Source organism: Pteropus medius, unplaced genomic scaffold (assembly GCF_902729225.1).
Source record: "Pteropus medius unplaced genomic scaffold, Ma_sr-lr_union100, whole genome shotgun sequence".
NCBI lineage: Eukaryota > Metazoa > Chordata > Mammalia > Chiroptera > Pteropodidae > Pteropus > Pteropus medius.
Window position 1 is genome coordinate 22,465,386 of NW_024355205.1, and position 14,522 is coordinate 22,479,907.

The 14,522-nt window shown below is 29.9% G+C and overlaps 1 long non-coding RNA gene and 1 pseudogene across 1 annotated transcript in view; one reads left to right on the plus strand and one right to left on the minus strand.

Moving 5' to 3' along the window:
• Positions 1 to 14,522, plus strand: part of LOC120598651 (uncharacterized) — a 212,874-nt gene that overhangs the window by 133,671 nt on the left and 64,681 nt on the right. The gene's annotated exons all lie outside the window — the stretch shown is intronic.
• On the minus strand, positions 9,633 to 9,751 carry LOC120598950 (uncharacterized; annotated as a pseudogene).

Below are 14,522 nucleotides of genomic sequence, written 5' to 3' on the forward strand. Positions count from 1 at the left end.
AGAAAGAAAGAAAGAAAGAAAGAAAGAAAGAAAGAAAGAAAGAAAGAAAGAAAGAAAGAAAGAAAGAGAAAGAAGGAAAGAAAGAAAAAGAAATGTAGTCATGCTGAGTTTGAAATATCTTCTGATATTAGACATCTGGCCCTTACGTTGAGGACAGAGTCATGCCAGCATTTTATTAAATATTCTTTGTCAATCTTACATGATAATCTGTATATCTTAAGTATGCATTAATTCAGTCTTTCAGAGAAGCCAATTATGCAATAATTGCCTGTGATCAAAGCTAATAACTTGGAAAAGAAAGCATATGGCCACCTAAATACAATGAAAAATACATAAAATCAATACTCAATACAGACAATATATTTAAGTACTCATTTTAGACCAAGTACTAAAAAAGAGAGGTAATAAAATGTGGTAAGTAACAATGGAGTAATAATTCTTTGATGTCAAATATAAGTTCTTCTGGGGCAAGAATAGGTTATTCTGAGCATGAAGCAACTATAAAATTAATATTTTGTTTGAATACATATATTCTATATGCATACATAACATTTAAAAAGCTGATTTTTAAGCATGCCCCTTCTATCAAGGGAATAGAATAAACAGACTATGCAGAATGTGCTCATTGTATATGCTAGTGCTTTAGAATTGTTCCTCTTACTATGTTTCTATGGCTCATTCTTTAGTGGGCAATTTAATCAGATGTTTAAAAAAAAATTGAACATAGTGAAGGTTCTGCATGTAGACTTAACCAGTTTCACAACACAGAGCTATTTAGCATAGGTGTTTCTGTAACTGTGATAACAGTGCCAGGTTTGATTTTGTTTATAGTGCCGTAGGGATCCACCACAGCTTGTGGCTTCAGACAAAGCAGCATCTGGCACCGTGTGATGGGAGGGAGGAATTCCTCTTGTAGAGTACTAAAATGTTTACCAGCACAAACCTGTTCAGGGTTTCCTTTTCCCCGTCCTCTATAGTTCCTTTGTCTCTCTCCATTTATAGAAATTGTAAATGAGTCAAAAAAGCCATTTATTGAAGAACCACCAACAACAGAGTGAGAGATGTAATTTAGAACAATTAGTCCATTCCTTACCAAATCAAGATGGTTTCCCATAAAATATTTTTATTTATTTTTTTGTTGTTGTTCAATTAAGCATGATTACACACTCAGCAATTCATTATTATAGTGAACATTTTAACAATCATATATTTCCATAATATTTTTTTAGGAGTCACATTAAGAAGCTCTGACTTTTGTTTTTACCTTTTTTAGAAGTAAACAACTTATTTCTTGAATACTGTTCTTGCTATTCTCCTTCGAATATTTACAGAAAATATACAAAAGTAATAATAAGATACAATAAAATACTGTACTGTAAATTAAGTTTTACTTCAGTGAAATAGAATATCTGCTAGCTTTGAGCATGATTCCATTGAACAATATTTATTACAGTTTTTATACCATTTTGCTGTAGTTGTAACTATGATTTATTTTTACAGTTTTACACACTCACCTCTTCCATCTATAAATTATCTACAAAGTTACATTTGATACTTTTGAGTATTTGTAAATAAAAAGCAATCCAGAATCTTCTTTGAAGCAAATGTTATTTTTCAGTCACAAAAATTGTGTAAAAATAAACCCGAATCATTTCAGAGCCAGGCCATCTCAGAGTGCCATCTCTTCTTTAGTGGCCTTAAGAGATGTTTACTTGTTTATTGCCACTTTGTGGCTTAAGTTTTTAGCCTTGATACTTAATAAAAGAGCTGCAACTGCCAATGTAAGGAACATACCTACTCTACACATACATTTAGTTTGGTTTTTATAGTGTTTAGAAGTTACAACTCTTAAAAGTTAGAAGATTTCACATAAATGTACAAAAATGAGACTTCTCCTGAAAAATTACAAATGCTAGTGACAATGAATGTTAATTTTAACCTGATAACACTTGGCTGCAGTGAGGTAGCAACTGCTTGCCATAGTTGGCAGTGCTTACCACAGTGTCTAGTCACAAAGCAAATATATATGAACTTAAATTCAGATTATTTTACCATTTAAATAACCAACAAGACCACTCTAGAGATCAGAGTATGGGAATTGTTCCCAAATAGATTTTGTCACTGTTTTTACTTTTTTTGCTTTTACTTCTATATAGTCTAAGATACTTATTCTGCAATTCAAACAAGTGCCAAGTATTATCAAGAGGTATTATAGTCAAGCCTCTGAAATGGCAGGTGAATATTTTATTAAAAAATGTCAAAATTAACTTCATTTTGCCTTTTATTTTATATGGTTTTTTGTTAAGTAATATTTTATTAATAAAAATAAAATAGAACAAATAAATTTTAAAAAATTAAATATATTGTCATCCACAAGGAACATTTTGATGTAGTATATTTCAGGTCATTCATATATGATAAAAAGATATTTAAAATGTATTTTAAAAGGTCAGTAATGTAATATGCTAGTAACATTATATATGACGTATATTTTCACTGAAAATATAAACAGATGTCAAAATAATATGCGTTTACATTACCATTTTAATGACTATATAATATTCTGTTTCATGGATATTAATGTTAATTATTTCGACTGGTTTTCATCATTGGTTATTTAGATTATGTGAGGGTTTTGTTGTTATAAACTATTTTCTGGACAACATTAAAGCAGAAATTTCTCACCTGTGCTTAATTATTTCATGAAGATAAATATTCTTGATTAGTTGTATAAAACTATCAATATTTTTAAGATTTTAATGCTTATCAAATTGCTCTTAGGAATATTATAACATTAAAAAATATATTTATTACATTTATTACATGTCTTCTACGTTGTGAATTATATTATATTAGTTGATAAAAACTGTAATACAGTCTTTAGAACTTTTAAAGATATTGCTTTAAAAACTGTTCTACTTGCTTCATTTCTCCTGGAAGAAAACATAGAGGGTAAACTCCTTGACATTGGTTTTGGCGATGTTTTTTGTTTGTTTGTTTGTTTGTTTAATTTGACACCAAAAGCAAAAGCAACAAAAGCAAAAATAAACAAATGCTACTATGTCAAACAGTAAAGCTTTTGCACAGCAAGGAAATCATCAACAAATGAAAATTCAATCTATAGATTAGAGAACATATTTGATAAAAAGTTATTATCCCAAATATACAAGAAACTCATACAATCCAATAGAAAAAAATCCAATTTAAAAATGAGCAAAGGTCCTAAATAAACAGTTTTGCAAAGACATATATATGGCCAACAGGTATATAAAAATGTGTTCAACATCACTAATCAGCAGGAAAATGCAAATTAGTATCACAATGAGATATCACCTCACACCTGTTAGGATGTCTATTATCAAATATAGAATAAATACTTATTTATAGAAAAGAAAGAATATAAGTATACATAAAAATGCCACTATCCAATACTGTAGTGTTTAGCCAGTTGTGATTGTTTAAATTTTCATCTATAATCAGTAAAGTGAAATTAAATTAATTTTTACTTTCTCAGGTTCACTCACTGTATTTCAAGTGCCAAATAGCCACGTGTGGCTAGTAATGGCTACCATAACAGACACGGCAGTTGCAGAATATTTTCCATAATTGCAGACAATGCTTCTTTAGGACATAAAGCATTTAACAGGGGAAAGTGTCAAACCTATCATTGTTAAAAATGTCACTGCCAAATTATTACTTTAAGAGTCCTTAACTCAGGAAAGCCCAAAGAAATTAAAAAAAAAAAAAAGTGAACATCAGCACAGGGTACATTAAAAAGTGTTCAAGTAAAAGCTTAAAAGTGGTACAGATAAAAATGTTGACAGATATGATGATGATGAAAGTTGATGATAGATAATTAAAGATTACAACATAGGGCTGTTTTGAGAATTAAATAAAATTAAATGTAATAATGAATATAAAATGTTACCTGTACAAAATAAGTATTCAAAAATGGAAGTTCTTTTTAATATTTTTCAATGCAAGTGGCAAAAATACGGTTCTTGAGATTCAATTCATTGGATGAAAGGAGAATTGGAGGAAATTTATTCTAGACCCAAAGCCCTATTGCTATCTGATAGCAAATGTGGTATCTACTTCCATAATATTTTATGGCTGGAAAATCCAAGCCTAGATTTGAATGCCACTTGGATCAAACATTTTGCATTTGACGTCTGGAAAGGGTGTCAGAGGCTCTGATTCAATACTGTTTTCAATAGTGATGTCAATACTGTGGATGAGGAAATCTACACTGGCTTCTCTATAGCTGAAGACACTACTTAAAGATATAGTTAAGCCTAGATACCAGATTTTCTAACAAGCTCTGACAAATCTATACTCAAATTATGGTTTTGGCCTCAACAACTTCATGGAATAACTTGTTAATTGAATGTATATAAATTATTTGCCTAATATGTGACGTTCATTCTGATGCATTTATTACTTGGCATGTAGAATCAAAAACATCTCTGTACTTATGAGGCTTGCATTTTTATGGGGAAGAAGTCAAATTAATAAGCAAAATTTGTAAGTGAATGAGGTAATTTTAGATTGCGATAACAGTGCCTGGCCATGTTTACATGGAGAGCAGTAGTTTACATGAAGACAAGACTGGGCGTGATGAAGTAAGGAAGTTCTCAAATTTGCCGCCCATTTATCCTGATAAGAAGTGGCCTAATAGATAATTTGAAGTAGAAACATGTCCCCTATGTTAGTGTGTCATTAAGTGTGAGTATGAAATATGTCTTGGATCAGCTGGAAATTAATGCCACAGGGAGATATTAATTAGTTCAATCACAGAATGAGAGGAAAAATATAAAGTAACTTTTTATTTCCAATAATGGCACAGTTAACACTTTGATTGATATGAAGAATTATATTTACCAAGTGCTCAGGACTTTATAATCAGGACTTTATAGTGAAGGACAATACTTAAACTAAGGCTAAGAAATGTGCAAAGATTTGCTAAGCTTATGCTTCATTTAAGTGGCAGATCTGAGTATCTAACCTGAGAATTTTAACTACACACATTGTATATAACATGATAATATACTTATGCCCAGGATAAGACACCTGGAAGAAACCTATTAAAAATCAATATATATATTCATCTATTTTTTAAAAAAGAAGATGAATAAATGTTACTCCAAAGACATAGTTCTTTGTTCGTTCCTTCAAATCTCCATAAATGAAGAAGCATATTTTAACTTGAGAGTACATTTTTGTGAGTGTGCAACTCAAGCATTCAAGATGGTACTATATCTAAAAATCCAACTTTAATATAATTTCATTTTTATTTTCTTATTTCACTCTTGAGGTCTTTAGTTGCATAGAAGTGTATTAGTCCATGTAACGGTTTTTATATCCCTATATTTTGAATTTGTTTTATATTACTGTTTTTCCTTTCATCTTTCATTCCCAGTTTCAAGTCTTTCTTCTCTGAGGTTCTCATCAAGTGCATTGAAGCTTTTTCTTCCATTTTTCTATACATATATTTAAAAATACATTTATTCTTGAAGCAGTTGTATTATTTTTAGTAGAAAATCTGTTCCTATATTTTAAATTAAATAAAAGATATTAAGAGAGGCTTTTCCCACCTTATGTATATATCACTAAGAAAATATGTGAAATAAAAGAAAAATGGATTTGGGAGAAAAGATAAAGTACCATTCTTTGGTTAGAAGCATTGACATTGGATGCATGTCTATTCCAATTGATAGAGTTCATTCTCTTTGTGTTTTTGATAACCAAAGAACAAATTCAATTAGTCTCTGTATTAGTTCTCTATTCCTGCTAGAACAAATTAGCACATATTTAGCATTTTATAACAGCACATACTTATTATATCACAGTTCTATGGGTAGGAATTTTGACACTGGACTCAGCAGACTAAAATCAGGTCGTCAGTAGTACAGCATCCTTTCTGGTGGCTTTACAGGACAATCTTGTCTACTTGCTCATTCATGTTGTTAGCAGAATTCAGTTTCTTGTAGTAAACAGTGCAGCCATTCCTAGCTGCTAGAAACTTTCCCCGTATCCCTTGGCTTATGTCTCCCTTTCTCCATATTCAAAGCCAACGAATGGGAGATTGAGTCTTGTCATGCTTGATTCTCTCTTGCCTCTTATTCCATGGCATCTCTCTGACTCAAGCCAAGGAATATTCTTGAGTTTTTATATATTTGTATGATTATCACTTGGGTAAACCAGGATAATCACCTCGTCTCAAGATCCCTAAACTTAATCACATCTCTGGAGTCCCTTTTCCGTGTAAGATAACATATTACAGGTTCCAGTGATTAGAGTATAGACTTCTTTGGAGGATAATGGGGGTTATTATTTGACCTATCACAGCTCCTTTTCCTTCTCTTTTATTTGTAATTAATAGACTTTATTTTTTACAGCATTTTTTGTTATACAAAAAAAAATGAGTAGAAAGTTCAGAAGTTTCCTATGTATGTATGTATGTATGTATGTATGTATGTATGTATGTAGTTTGCTCTTCTCTCCTACCCTGTTGTCTTTCCTGTTAAAACATCTTGCATTAGTGTGGTACATTTGTTACAATTCATGAACAAATACCGATACCTTACTATTAACTAAAGCTCATAATTTACATTAGAGTTCACTCTTTGTGTTCTGTAGTTCTGCTGGTTTTGACAAATGCATAATGCCAATATCAACCATTACCATATCATACAAAATAGTTTCACTGTTCCAAAAATCTCTTCTGGTCCACTTACTCATCCCTTTGTTGCTCTTCCCAAACACCTAGCAACCCTTGAACTGTTTACTGTCTCTATACTTCTACTTTTTCCAGAATGTCATATATCTAGAATAATATAATATTATATCCTTTTGGACAGTATTCTTTTACTTAACAGTATGTACTTAAGGTTTATCCTTTATCTTTTCACGGTTTGAAAGCTTATTTATTTTTATGGTTGAATATATTCCATTATATGGATGCATCAAGTGTATTAATCTAGTCATCTATTGAAAGAAGTCTTAGTTGCTTCCAAAATTTAGCAATTATGAATAAAGCCACTATAAACATTTATGTGCAGGCTTTTCTATGGACATACATTTTCAACTGATTTGAGAAAAGACCAAGGAGCATGATTACTGGTTATTATGGTATGACTATGTTTAATTTTGTAAAACAAATGTCAAACTGCCTTGCAATGTTGCTGTAGCGTTTTACATTCCCATTAGCGATGAGTGAGAGCTCCTGCTGCTCTTAGTCCTTTACTGCATTTGGTATTGTCAGTGTTTTTGACATTCATCATTTTAATAGGTATGCAATTATATTTGCTTGTTTTAATTTGTGGTTTCTATTGTAATAACATATGATGTCGAGCATCTTTTCATATGGTTATTTTATATCTGTATATATATATATTTCTCCATAGCTTTTTAATTAATAAAAATCAATTTATATTTGTAAAATAAGTAAATTTAATATTATGTATAGATTCATCACAGTAATTTGTTAAAAGCTACATGGAGATTCTGAAACTATGGAATCCTAAACTGATGTCCCTACAGACCTTTCTCAAATCTATTGCAATTAGCTACTAAATCCTAACAACAACAAAAATTCTGAGGGTAAAGGCAGGTAGATTATCTATAAGAAACTCACTTTAATTTTTTTCGAAACTCACTTTAAATTTAAGAACATATATAGGCTGTATAAAAGAGATAGAAAAAGATATTCCACACAATTAGTAACCGAAAGAGAGCAGGGCTAACTATACTTGTATTGGACAAAATAGACTTTAAGTCAAAATCTGTCATGAAACAAATAAGGTCATTATGTTATGATAGAAGATTCAACTCATCTAGAAGATATAACAATTATAAATATATATGCACCCAACATCAGTGCCCCTAAATAAATCGAGCAAACATTGACAGATCTGAAGGAAGAAATATACAATACAGTAATAGTAGGGGACTTCAATATGCCACTTTCAATAATATACAGATTGTCCAGACAAAAAAAATCAATAAGGAAACATCAGACTTGAACAACACGATAAATCAAATGTACCTAACAGATATATACAGAACCTTCCACACAACAGTTGCAGAATACACATTCTTTTTAAGTACACACAGAACATTGTCCAGAATAGAGTACATGTTAAATTTGAAGTCTTAATGAATGTAAGAAGATTGAAATAATACCAAGTATTTTTTCCAACACCAATAGGAAAAACTAAAAATTAAAAATAGAAGGCAAACTAGAAAATTCACAAATATGAGAAAATTAAACACTATGCTCTTGAATGACCTATAGGTCACAAAGTAAATAAAAAAGGAAATTAGAAAATATCTTGAGGCAAACAAAAATAAAAATACACATATCAAAACGTATGGATTGCGGCAAATGCAGTACTAATAGGAAAGTTTATAGCAATAAACACATGCATTTAAAAAATAAAAGAATAACTCAAATAAACAACCTAAGTACATCCCAAGGAACTATAAAAAAAAATAAAGTAAACCTAGAGTGAGCAGAAGGAAGGAAATAAAGATTAAAAGAGAAATAAACAAAATAAAGAGTAGAAAAATAATAGGAAAATTGATTAAATTAAAGTTAGTTTTTTGAAATGACTAAAAAATGACAAATCTTTAGCTAAACTAAGAAAAAAAGAGAGAAGATTCAAATAAATAAAATTATAAACAGGAGACATTATAATTGATGCCACAGAAATAATGATTGTAAGAGACTGCTAAGAAAAATTATACGCCATTAAATTGGATAACATAGGAGAAAGGGATAAGTTGCTAGAAATGCACGATCTACCAAGTCTGAATTGTGTGGAAACAAAAAGTCTGAACAGACAAAAAGGATATCTCTAGATAGATGACAGATTAGATAGATAGATAGATAGATAGATGGATAGATAGATAATTTCACAGAAAAGGTCGGGGGTAATTATATTGGGAATCTGCAATGGCAGCTATTAAAGGATTCACAAAGCCTTAAGGTAAGTCACAGCATAAATTGCTGAGAGATTTGAGTAAGTAAATTAAGACAAGAAATTTGGACTGTTTTGGCCAATAGTACATCAAATCTATGTAGGCATAAGTCAGACAATTAAAAGCCATTAGGGCATCCACCATTAAAAGGCAAACTCATGGGAGAAAATAGACCTACTGCAAATGGGAATCTCAGAAGCCAAAGCTGCAAAATTGGTGAGCATGGATAGAGCACTTAAAAGCTGTTAAAGTGCTTGCATCTAACCCTAAGACTCTCGTGATAGGATAAATTGGTCACAGAACAGATTAGAAGATGACACAGAAAAATATTAACACTGGTTCTGTGATTACAAAATAGTAAAAATAAAATAATAATAATTTAATATCCAGAAGACAAAAAAGGGAATGATGAAAAAAGATAAATGTTAAAAGGAAAGCAATTAAAATAAACTGTACAGAGATTATGAAAATGACATAGAACATAAAAAATCTATACATTATTAGATGTAGTAACGTGTATAATATATATAACAAAATTTATTTTTTTATTATTATTTTATTTTTATTTTTAGGCGAGGCAACCCTCGGTTGCCTCACAGATTGCAAGGACCTTGTCAGTTTACAATACCTTATTTTTTGTATTTTTTAAAAACCTACAGTACCTGGTCTTCCTAGGTGGTCTCCCATCCAAGTATTAACCAGGCCCAACCCTGCTTAGCTTCCGAGATCAGATGGGATTGGGCTTGTTCAGGGTAGCATGGCCATAGACTATAACAAACTTTAAAACAGACGAGAGGGCATCTCTCAGAATGAGATGAAAAGATTAGAGATAAAATCATAAAGGAGAAATTCATGTGTAAGATTGAGAATGAAGCACTTGATGTTACTGGAAAAGATATTGAATAAATAAAAAAATAAAATGTGATAAAGAAAGCTTAATTCACTGAATAGTTGACTTATTTAAAATCAAATGATATTAAAATCCAGAAAAAACACTTCAATAAATTTGGATAAAATGAATACATTTAAATATTATTAAAAAATCCAAATTTTCCTAGAAAACCAATTAATTTATGTGGAAAGAAAGAAAAATATGTTGAATTTATCTTCTGTCATACAAAATGTCAAAGGACAAAAGGGAAATTGCTATATTATTTAAAGAGGAAAGGTTTATAAGAATTCAAAACACAATTGCTTTTTTATTCATGTGTGAAGGTAATCAAAAGGTACTTTTAGATATGCAAAATTACAGAAAATATACCATCCACATGAACTTCATGAAAAAAACATTTCTTCATTACATATTCCAGTCAATTGACATTGAAAAATAAATAAAAATGAAGACAGAATATAAAAGTGCTGTCAGAGAATATCGGAAGCAGTTACATACATATGGCATATAAATAACTTTATATATGGTTCCAAATGGAAGTTCAAAATATCGGCTGTCAATCAAACCTTGAAGGTAATAAACTAAGAAAGATATAAAAATAAACTATCTTTGTGAACTTACATTAAAGATTAGGCAACTGTGGTTTTATTTTGTCATGTAAATATTTAAAGAACCACATATTTAAGTACACATTTTGATTTTTTGATTATTTTATAGAACTTTTTATTTATAAAAATAACTCATAGGCAATAATTTAAATATACCAAAGTGTATGAAGATATGATTTTTAATCTATCTTCCACACTGATGTAATTTCACAGTCAAAATGTGGTCAATGTGCATCTGTCTTTACTTTTCTTCTCATAAATGTTTATAAAGCAATTAAAGTGGAAATCTCAGGAAGAACTTATTTGTAGTTTATGTTCAAATAAAATAACCAAAGAAATGTTTTGCCATCATTAATATCTTTGTAAAAATTTTACCACAAAGGAGTAATTTCTCCTAGGTGATATGATATTGGATAGTTTGAAGTATTAAATATGGCCAGATTGATACCTTTACTTTGTGAGAAAGTCAGACTTTGCAAGAGAAATTAAAAGATAATGTAAACCAAGTGAAAATAAAAATCTAACATCAAATTTTGTGGAATGCAGCAAAGATAGTACTAAGAGAGAAATTTAGTGTTGACTAAATATATTAGAAAAATATATCAAAATTCAATAATCTAAGCATTTATCTTAGAAAATAGAAAAATAAGAGAATTTAAGCTTAAAGCATGCAGAAGAAATACAAAAAAGTATAACAGAAATCAATTAATTTGAACAGGAAAACTAAAAGTTCCATCTTTGAAAACATTTTAAAAAATGATAAAATTCTAGCGAAGCTAACCAAGACAAAAAGAGAAAAGACAAAAATGAGTGTTCTTCATTCATTGACTCCTACCTATTCAATAATTCAAAAAAATGAAATAAAAATATACTGATTTGATTCAAAGAAATAGAACTGCCTTTATTTGCAGATAACATGATTGTCTATATAGAAATCCAAAAGAATTGCTAAAAAAATTCCTGGAACAAATAAATAAGTCTAGCAAGGTCACAGTAAACAATGTTAATATGTCAAGGTCAATGAATTTTCTATGAACAGCAATTAACAATTGGAATTTGAAATTAAAAACAAATCAAAATCCAGCAGTGCCATTGACAATAGCACCCAAAAAGGAAACAAATGTAACTGTAACAAAATATGTACAGGACCTATATATAGAAAACTATAAAACTCATATTCAAAAACTCAAAAATCTAACACTGTGGAGAAATTTTTCCTATGCCGACATAAAGTATATATTAACATTTCTGAAAATATTATATATTTTTTATGAACATTTTAGTAAATGATCGCAGATGGTGAGAATTGGGATTCTCACTGTTTGAGTAGAAAGTTACAGATTAGACAGAGGAAGGAGCTAGAATAATTTATGTGGTAATGAATTAGAGTTGAAAAATAATTATGAACCCATGAGTAGCTTAATATAGACACTTATGATTACATATATATTTATAGATACATGCATATACATGGCTTAGTGACATATATATATACATATATATAATTTTATATATATGTATAATTTTTTTTTTAGTTTTTTCAATTGAGAAGCCCTAGAAACAATGAAATCCCAATAGCAATGAATACACCTAGTACCCAGATCTTGGTTTGTAGAAAAACTATCTAATAAATGCAAACAGGACTCCTTGGAGAAATGACTCAGAAAAGACACATACAAGATGAGCCTGAAGCATCTTGTAGTGTCAGAAAGTAAGGAAGTGTTCAAAACACACAAATATAAAAACAAACAAAAAACCCATGATAGTAGTGTGTCATCATTTGAACCTCACCTGCTCTGCATATTTTCTTTTAATAGCCACATTCAATGATCCAGGTATTTACCAAGTGCCTGCAATGTGTTAAGAATTATAAGACCAAAAGTTCCATTTTATACTATGTTTTGTCAAGAAAAGACTTTGTATATATCAACTCACAGTAGAAGCAGATACCTCAGCGTACACACATAAACACACATACTTCCTGAGATGAGAAAAGAAGGAGCTATAAAAACTTAAAGTAATAGGTATTTTCTAAGCAAACTTGCTGGCCAAAAATTCTATGCCACACAGAAGTATACTCAGATATAGCTCAGGAAAGCTCCTGGCCCAGTATTTTCCTTCCATTTCTTTTGAGTTATTCATTCCATAATAGAAAATCTTTCAGTAAAAAAATAATGGTCGTAACTTGGCTTTTGAAATTGTATTAAAACTTATTTTCAGAGCATTTTATTGACTTAGGTTGACATAATAGGACAGGGGTAGTCTAGAAAGAATTGACTAACTGTACAATTTTAATTCTAGAAATATATGAAGTTCTCTATGATACTGCTGAGAAATCAGAGTAATAGAAGGCTACATAGCTCTTACTTAACTTTTTGAATCTAACTACTTTCAAAACAGGATTTCAAAAATTGTTCTCCATATGGTTAATTATACTCAGTTCCCTGCATTCATCATGAAAGTCAAGAACATAATTTTCCTGGGGTTGAAAACATCACCACATTACTCTTTGTAGACAGTATTATCATATACTTTGAAATAATTTTTAATAAAACACTGAGGAAAAAATTCTCCTGAAAGTCAGTGCCCAACTCGAATCCTAGATATTTTCAAGAACAAGAAATCTATGGCACACCCTAACCAATTTAAGTTCCAGCTATGAACAAAATAGTCTGATTATACACAGTCATTTGCTGAAGGCTGGTAAAGTATGCCCTCTTAAGAATAAAAAAGTCCTAATAACAGATATTTTTTAGCCTCTTTAAAGTAAACTTTATAAATGGAATTAGACCATGAATATAGGTGTTTTTCCTTTTCTATGTCACATTTTTATCAACTACAATTTCCAATTTTTCTTTCACTCATTCATCTAGTCAGGAGCATTGCTTCCTATGGATTAGTAAACAGATAAAAACATCTAAAAATATAATTTTTTTTATATTTGTCTCTTAGAAGTACCAGTCTTTCAGTCTAATACTTAAACTTAGTCATAGGTCATTATTTTTAACTTAGAATTTTGACATTTCTTCATAACAAAGTGTTGGATTCTCATTTCTAACCAGTATAAAACAGACTAGTCCAATGCCCACACTATTAGTTTTCAGAAGATTTGGACTCTTAGTGTTAGTCACAAAAGGAAAAGCTTATTTTTCTCACATTCAGTGATTATCTCAAAACATGAATCACAATAGTGTGATGTTTTTCCTAGACTATTTCGGGATGCTTTTATCAAATATCTTAACCTTTTTAACCCTCTTGTCATTATCTGTTTATAAATGAGCTAAATTTTGGAAACAACATATGCTAATGATTATAGTTTTAGGCATTCAGCCAAAAAACTGAATAACAATAGAAGGAAAGAGTCATAGCAGCTAAGCAAAAAAAACTATAATTTAATAAGACCATTTATTTTTGTATACTATTTCTAATTTCTGATAATGACATATGCATATAGATTCGCACACACATATATATATGCAAATGTACATTTAAGTATATCCACACATATAAAATTAATATATGAACAGACTCTTCAAATACAGTGGAAAGATACCATGGATTTTTTTTTTTTAGTGATCATTTCATCAATCAAGTATTTTTCATAACCGAATAGAGAAAAATGGATAGGATAAGTTTAAAGGAACATTCACAGTAATTAAGACAACAAAATTATTGATTAAAGATAATTACTTTCTCTCTTATTATTTTCTCCAAAATTATAGTGAAAATTTTAAGTCTGAGTAGAAATATTCACTTTCCCTTCAAGCATATTCTATTTCTAACCACCAATGCACCCATTATAATTCATACCAAAAAAAGAAATATGACTTCATGGGGAAAATAATGGTAATATAAAACAAGCAATACTTTTTCCCAAACCAGTATTCTGAAGCCTGAAATTTTAGAGTAGTTTACTAAAATTGCTCTTTTCATAAAATGTGGCTTTAAATGAAAGCCAACAGAATGTTGACTGCCATATTTATTTTGGACAAACACAGAATTGAATAATCAGTTTCTTATTTGTTTCTTAAAAATGTTAG